Source organism: Poecilia latipinna, unplaced genomic scaffold, assembly GCF_001443285.1.
Source record: "Poecilia latipinna isolate Pla-1442-1.1 unplaced genomic scaffold, P_latipinna-1.0 Scaffold3903, whole genome shotgun sequence".
NCBI lineage: Eukaryota > Metazoa > Chordata > Actinopteri > Cyprinodontiformes > Poeciliidae > Poecilia > Poecilia latipinna.
In genome coordinates this window covers 26016-33552 of record NW_015116519.1, presented here as the reverse complement: position 1 = coordinate 33552, position 7537 = coordinate 26016, and positions in this window count along the sequence as shown.

Sequence of the window (7537 nt, the reverse complement as noted above, 5' to 3'; positions counted from 1 at the left end):
TGAAGGTTCATATATCTTTGTTTCTTGTTAACAAGTGGAGAGCAAATAGTAAATCAGAGTGGTTGGTTAATTGTGGCTTAATCTGTAGTAGTTACACCATTGTTCCATTTCGTTCCCAACCTCCTAGGATATTTACCCCCGAAAATGTAACATTTTCCACAACGTCTGTTTAATAGAGAACCCTGAAGTGGAACCTGAACTTGCTGGAGGGACTGAATGTCATTTCTGACCTGAGAAAAGCTCCAGGAATAAGCTAAAGGAACTCTAAATTCAAAAAAGGGGGATGAATTTGAGATATCAAACAGAGATTTGACAAGGAAGCAAATTCTTTCAAGTGAAAGTCATTGCAGGGGAACAGCAGTACTTGACATCTTGTGCTTCAAGAAACAATAGTCAAAGGTAGCATGATTGCCTCTGGAAAAACAGCTCAGAGTCAACAAGCCAACAGTTACGCTGCAGATGTAGAAATCACTGGTACTAATGTGTTTTACACGCTGATTTATTTTCTAAATACTGCTCAGGCAATTTGAGCATGTGCCTTAATCAACCAGCAAATGAGTGCTTAATGAAATTCTCGGCTGTCTGGCAGTGGATTTTAAATTCTGACTTCATGTTTTGTTGCACATGAGACATCCAACGTCTGCTATAATGCATATCCAAATCTTTTACTTTAATTTAATAATTAATGTTAAGTCCTTGTCTCCATTTACGTAAGGCAAGAAAAGAACCTTGTTGTGGGTGTAAGACAGTGTCCTCCACAGTCAGGCAGATTAAAAAAGCTGGTTGAGGGTTTCTATGTGACATCACTTTTACCAGTGATGGATGTCAGCGTGCCAACATAAAAAGGGTATTACAAACTGTCAAGATGTTTCTTAGTTTTAAGTGAGACGAGACAATGTGTTGCTGTGATCCCAATATTGAATTATCCAGAAGATCCATCTTCAGTTTTCACTGTCGAACAGAAAGAGCTTAAGAGGAGTGTTTATGGAGTTGCCAGAGTTTATTAATCCCAATACCTCATCACCATGCCAGGTATCTTTGCTTGGTAAAATAAGCTAAATTACCCAGCCTGCAGGATATATCAAAGCTGAGAATAGGCCCATTACAAACACTTTCTCTTCACGAGTTGTCTTTTTGACAGTTTGGCAGTGCTGTGTTTGCAATCCAGAGATCTGATTCGACCATCTAACTCGTAGCAGAAAATAAACAATGTCTACAAAATAGTCATCTCTTCTATCTGAATTAGGTTGTTTTACAGCAGCACAGCTAGTGTCTGTTCCGATACTTTATTTCACTGCTGTGGTTATCTGATCAATATTTATAGTGAAGGTAGATATCCAGTCTAGTAGTTTATGTTACATAACAAGCAGTTCTGTAAAAAAAAAAAAAAAATAAAAAAATAAAAAATAAACATTTCCCCTTTACGGATTTTTTTTTTCTCACACTTTCATGTTTCCAATTATAAGGCTGACATTCATAGGGAAAGCGATTTTCAACCAACAATTTTAAAAACACCATTTAGGAACACAGCTATCTAAGCTGAACCTCTGTGTTACAGGAGGTGTTTTCAAAGAAGAGTTTGTTAAAATTCCTGCATAGTGATGTAAAAGAATAATTGCCAAGAGCTGTAAATGTTCCCAGTGAGAGAACCACCAGATAGATTCAAACAGAACCGGGCTTTAAAAGGCACACAGTTTAAACCTATAAGAGGGTGAATACTTTTTGACAGCACAGTATATCATGTGACGCAAGCTGTGCTACTTATAGATGTGATAACCAATGAAATAAGATTGAATATTTTGTTGTGTTGCTGTAAGATCTTCTAATTTCTCAGGAAAGAAAAAAAAAAATCTGTGAGGAAAATACGTTTTTCACAGTATTTCCCATTGGCACAGCTGCAGATCCTCTGTCTGCTCTTGTGGCTTTTGTATTTTTATGTACCTGTTAACAATTGCAGGGATGACATGGACCCAGTCTTTCTAGATGTAATGATCTAGTTTTTTTTCTCCAACATCTGTGCTGTAGTTAATAGTCTACAGCCAACACGGGTGTTAATGGAACGCTTACAATTGTCACCTCCTTACTTTCTATGAAGAAAACAATGATGTCATGCAACAAATGCCATAATAACAAACCAAGCTTTGAAATTTCGTCACCACACCAACAATATGTTCATTTGGTAATTTCTGCTCTTCTCTCTGCTTCAACTGTGCTATCTGAGTAGTTTAGGTTTGTATAATGCATACTTTTTCATGAGGTGACAGAAACTGAAAAGTGTAGTAAAAATTAATAAGATGTTGGCTCATTGGGTCACAGTAATGTAGCCCTGGATTACCAAAGTTTTTTGGTAATTCTTTAAGACCTCACTGCTCAGCCTGTAGCTTTTTCAAAGCACATGCTATCCATCTCCCCTTCCCTAGTTTTAAGTTGCGTACTGCGAAAGATTGGATGCACGTGTTTGTTTCTATGAAATTTGTACTCACCGTCTTGATGTTTGTCTTTGTGGTGTTATTGTTTTTGTTTATTAGCATTATTCTATAAAAAATGTAGCACATAAGAAGGACTTACTCTCCTATACATTCCCGTCAACAAAAAACACTGTGTTATCACTAAAATACATTGAATACTATGTATGTGTAAAATTGCAGTCCTTTTAAATGACATTTTGTTGAAAGCAACGTTTGTGCATTTATTATATGTAGCTATATAAACACTGTGCTTTTGAGATACTTTACAATTAGAGGAGTGAAGATATTTTGTTTTTGCACATTTATTTATTTATGCTTGAAACTTTCTCTGTATGATTGCCAAAATAGGAGTCTTTTTGTGCTGTTGTATTTTCAAAGAAGACTAAATATTTCTGTAATAAAGATGATGCAAATAACTCAGGTTGGATTTTTTTTCTTCTCATTTTTTTACCTTGGTAAAAGGGAAATTTATTTTTACCGGAATGGAAATTCTTGAAATAATGTGTAACCCCTTTTCTCATCCTCTTAATCCTACATATCCATGCATCTCACCCCCCCAAAAAAAATATATAATTAATTTATATTTCAATTATATTTTCACATATTTCACAAGTGATCCTCATGCATATCTTGTGTATCAGACACATATTTTTTCCACATGGTTTAACATGTGGAAAATGTGATGGGAAAATGTGTGAAACCCATGTGAACCAAGTGAAGCACATGGGTCTTTACCATGACACATTCCAAATCAACACATAAATATGTGCTTTTAGTGACGCATCACTCATAAAATTTTCCATGTGGTACTTTTGCCCTTTTCTGTACAGGTAAGGGTTCTTGTTTGTTCAATGAACGCTAATTTGGGATTTGGGAATCCAATTCAACATTGCAGAGAAGAAAAGTAATCCAAAGTAATCTCTTGTTCATCCGGTTTCATCACTTATTGATGAACATTTCTTGATGCAGTGCCATTTGAGAAAATAGAGATCACACAGCTATCCAAATTAATCTTGCTTCTGGAAATGACCCTAGATCCTTTTACTGTGCAAAACCCCCCCAACTAAAGTCACATTAAGAAATTCCTTCCATGCTGTCCTTTCGATAAATCATTCTTATGTGGGGTTGTTTTAGTTAATGATCAAAGACATGAACACATCTCTACCATAAGTACAATCAAAATGATCTTTTTCTGTTAAAAGATCTATAAATCCAGCCAGGAACTCAAGCTAGAAAAGCTTAATTAAAAAGATTATTTTAATTTGATAACAGCATGTCAGTTAATTAATTAAACCTCATCAGAAGAAAAGAGCCCGAGGTTATTGGAGGTGTTCCTTTTTCAATCCACTACAATTCCCCAGAAATACTTCTTAGATTGAAATAAATATTCAGCCAGCATTCTCCCTCTACTTTAAATCATGTTTGCTCAGATGTGTTCAAATTTATGAGAGTAGAACTTGATGAACCCAACTGAGCAATGCTTTTATCTTAACACCTTGATGCCAAAAACTGCACAATACGCATCTTTAAATCCATTTTTACATTACAGCATGTACAACTGTTCCGACCGTGACATCCTGATCCTTGGCGCGCTTAGATCAACTGCTGAGTGTCTGCAGCTGAAGGCGCTGTAATCCATCTCAGAGCAACATCAACATCAAATCAGCACATTTACCCTTATATCTACACTTTCCCCTCCACCTGGCTTTGATCCGCACAAACATCACCTTATCCTTCCTGCTGGCCTCGCATCCAGGGAATTCAACGGTCGCTCATGAACAGAACTCACTGTAAACCTGTACAGTGCATTATCTCTCTCCACAGCAGTAAATACATACTGCAGATGTACGAGGAGAGGTCATGTAGAGATAGCGCTGCAGCTGTCGCCGTGGCTCACATCATTTAATAACACTCATAGAGAGCTCAGAGCTCTGCAGAGTGTCTTCGTCTCGGAGGTGGGGTTGCTTTCAGAAGGTCTGGCTGTAGCCAGAGGTCACAAATGTCCACATTCATCGCTTCACTCATCACATCTCTGCCCCATCGCCCACTCTGCCGGAAGGTCGACTGCCTCAGCTTCCCAGTTTGCAGCTGGCAACTCGGATCAGAGAAGCTACACCTCACGTCCGGAGGTGTGGAAAGGTCCGTGTAGTGATTGCAGGTCAGATTCAAGAGGTTCAAGAGGTCACACATGTTGTTGTTCAGGTACTGAGTGTGGAATCATCTATAAAAGGTGTTCACCTCCTTGGGTGTTTTGCCCTTTTTATTGCTGTTACAATTCAGTCAAAAAAAACAACAACTTTTAAATTAATAAAAAAAGAAGATATTGCATGAATGTTCAGCCACTTGACATCAGTATTTAGTATCTACACCTTTGCTTGAAATCACCACATGGAGTTTGTGGGGATGAGTCTCTGAATGCTGCGGTTTTACTCCGTTTTTTGTTGCAAAACTGTTACAGCTCTGTTAGATTGTGTGTGGGGGGTCAGCTGTGAGCAATCCTTTTAAAGTCCATCCACACTTGGTTTAAATAGATGGCCATGTCTTTGAACATCAATTTTCAGATGCTTAAAATTCCTGAAATCTTTGGATATTTCTTCATAACTTACACCTGCTTCAGCCATTTCCATGCCTTTATCTCTGACCTGTCTAGCTGATCTCTTGCTGAGGGCGTACAGCTGGTCCAAACCCTGGAAAGGGGACTACATGTCCCTTCGGATCCTCGAGAAAGAGCTGAAGTGAATCACTTTTGAAAAGGATATCTGGGTTTCCTCAACAACCCAATGTTGGCTATATTTTTTAAATGAATTGCTTGCATTTTATCCACTTTGCCCTTCATGTAAAAACCTGGATTCTTCATCCAGATTTTAACTGTACCCTCACGGTAACCTTTTTACTTAAATGAGGAGATCGAGCCGCTTATCGTAATTCAAAGTGTCAGACTTAATGTGTTTTTGTCAGTAACATCTCTGCCTCACTGGCACATTAATTACCTGCCTCCATGGTTTGAAGGCAGTAAAAAGACATTAGCATTAATAGCGAGCTCTGGTCACACGCTGTTTCTCCGACACAATCAGCATGTAAAGCAAAATGCCACCTTGCAGCTCTCTGATTAGCTGTTTTCCCTGCAGAACAGCTTTACTCTGATCAGATATATATAATTATAGCTTTAGCAATGATCAGCAAGGCTCCCTACAGTTCCCTTTTTTATGTGAGCTTAATCCCCTTCCTTGGTTACCTTAGGGCCTGTCTGCTGCATTTGTCAGCAAATGTTGCCTGAAGGAAATGCAAACAGAGAATAATCTCACAATAATCTCCAGGGAAGCCTAAGAGGAAGGTTGATTTTTATCAGAACAACTACAGCAGTGCAGAAACTATCATCTAGAAGCAATGTTTGTACATTTCCATACAACAGGAAACATCATGAATGTTAATAACTTGACAGATGCTGCAACCTGAGAGATGCAGGTTTTTTATTGCCTTATGCTGGGATGCCGGAAGAAAATCTTTCTGCAATAAATAGGATGTCCAGGATGACACAACTTGAAAAAGTACAATGAAAATCAAATTAAAAGATAAAGTTGGTGTTCTTCTCATGTTCTGACTGTATTTTAGCAGATTTTTATTGGGCGACCAGAATTTTTTTGAGTTTCTCTTTTAACAGTAGCCACTGGGGTTAAACTGGAGGCTCTAAATGATGGAGAAAAGCCATCTGCTGCTCAATGAAAAGCACTTCTGACCAATCCCTTTCCAAGGACCACATTAAGATTTCACCATCATCACTTTTTGTCTCCAGAACACAGAAACGTGGTCATGGTTACATTCTGAAAAGCAAAAGTGAATAAAAAACAAAAGATGGCATTACCAATGATTCATTATTTACTTTTTACATAAATAAACAGATATGATCATCCCAGGACTTGTTCCTCCCATTTAGTGTGTGTTTCTTAGTGTGATAAATAAAGTTTCTTCATCTCTTGTTGTAGAGATTTTGAGGAAAATACATTGCATTCACATGTGAAAAAACATATTCTGACCAGACCTTTGCCTCTGGGTGGTAAATTTTGTGCCCCCCCCCCTCCCCTATGTGTTAGTGTATTTATTTGAATAATTACTGTAATTAGTGTAATTATTGCATCTTCAGAAATGCAATAATTCATATCCTCACAGCTGTAAATGTGAAATGGAGGCATGTTGTTATGCAGTTGGTCGTACAATCCTCTTTTGCTGCAAGTCTTTTGAAATATGTTACAAGTTTAAACATCTAGGAATAAACATTTTTGCCAATTCAAAAATGCAAAAAAAAAATATATATATATTTTTTATTGTTCAGTTGTGACCATTGACTTTAAGTGAGGTAAGTAAGGGCTGCAGTGCCTTTTCCATTGTTCTGGGTTCTTATGTGATCTCCTGGATGTGTCTTCAGTTCGCTCTTTGAGTAATTTTGATCAACCAGCCACTTCTGAGAAGACTCATGCTGTTCAATATTTCTCCTCTTTGAGGATAATATATCACTAGACTCCCACAGTCTTAGAAATAGATTTTTAAACTTTTGCAGACTTTGTTTGTCATGTGTTCTTCAATTGCTTTCGATCAGAGCATGGTGTGTTGATTTCAATGATCTTTAAGTCTCCTTCATGTGGTTGGACTGATTCTATTTGCCCCTTAAAAAAATAATGTTTCTACATACAACATTAGTTTTTGCTTGCAAGCAAAGACCAAAAAGCAAAGATTTTTCATTTGCATACAGCACATAGATTTTTTTGTATGTAAATTAAATAGATTAGGCACAATGTGGCATCACTGAATGAGATATGCCAAAGCGTTACACAGGGGGTTAAGTGATGTCTTATTTCTGAGTGGGTGTGGCTAGTGAACCAAACGAACGTGGTTAATTATAGTTACTTCATTATTGAACAAGCGGGAGATTACTTTTACAGAAATATCAATATTAATTTGAAAGGCTTTTTCCCCACTAAAGTAGATTCATAATTTGAACAATGTATTTTGTAAATACAAACGTTGTCACTGATTTAAAACCTGTTCGAAACTTTTCGTGTCACAAATGATAG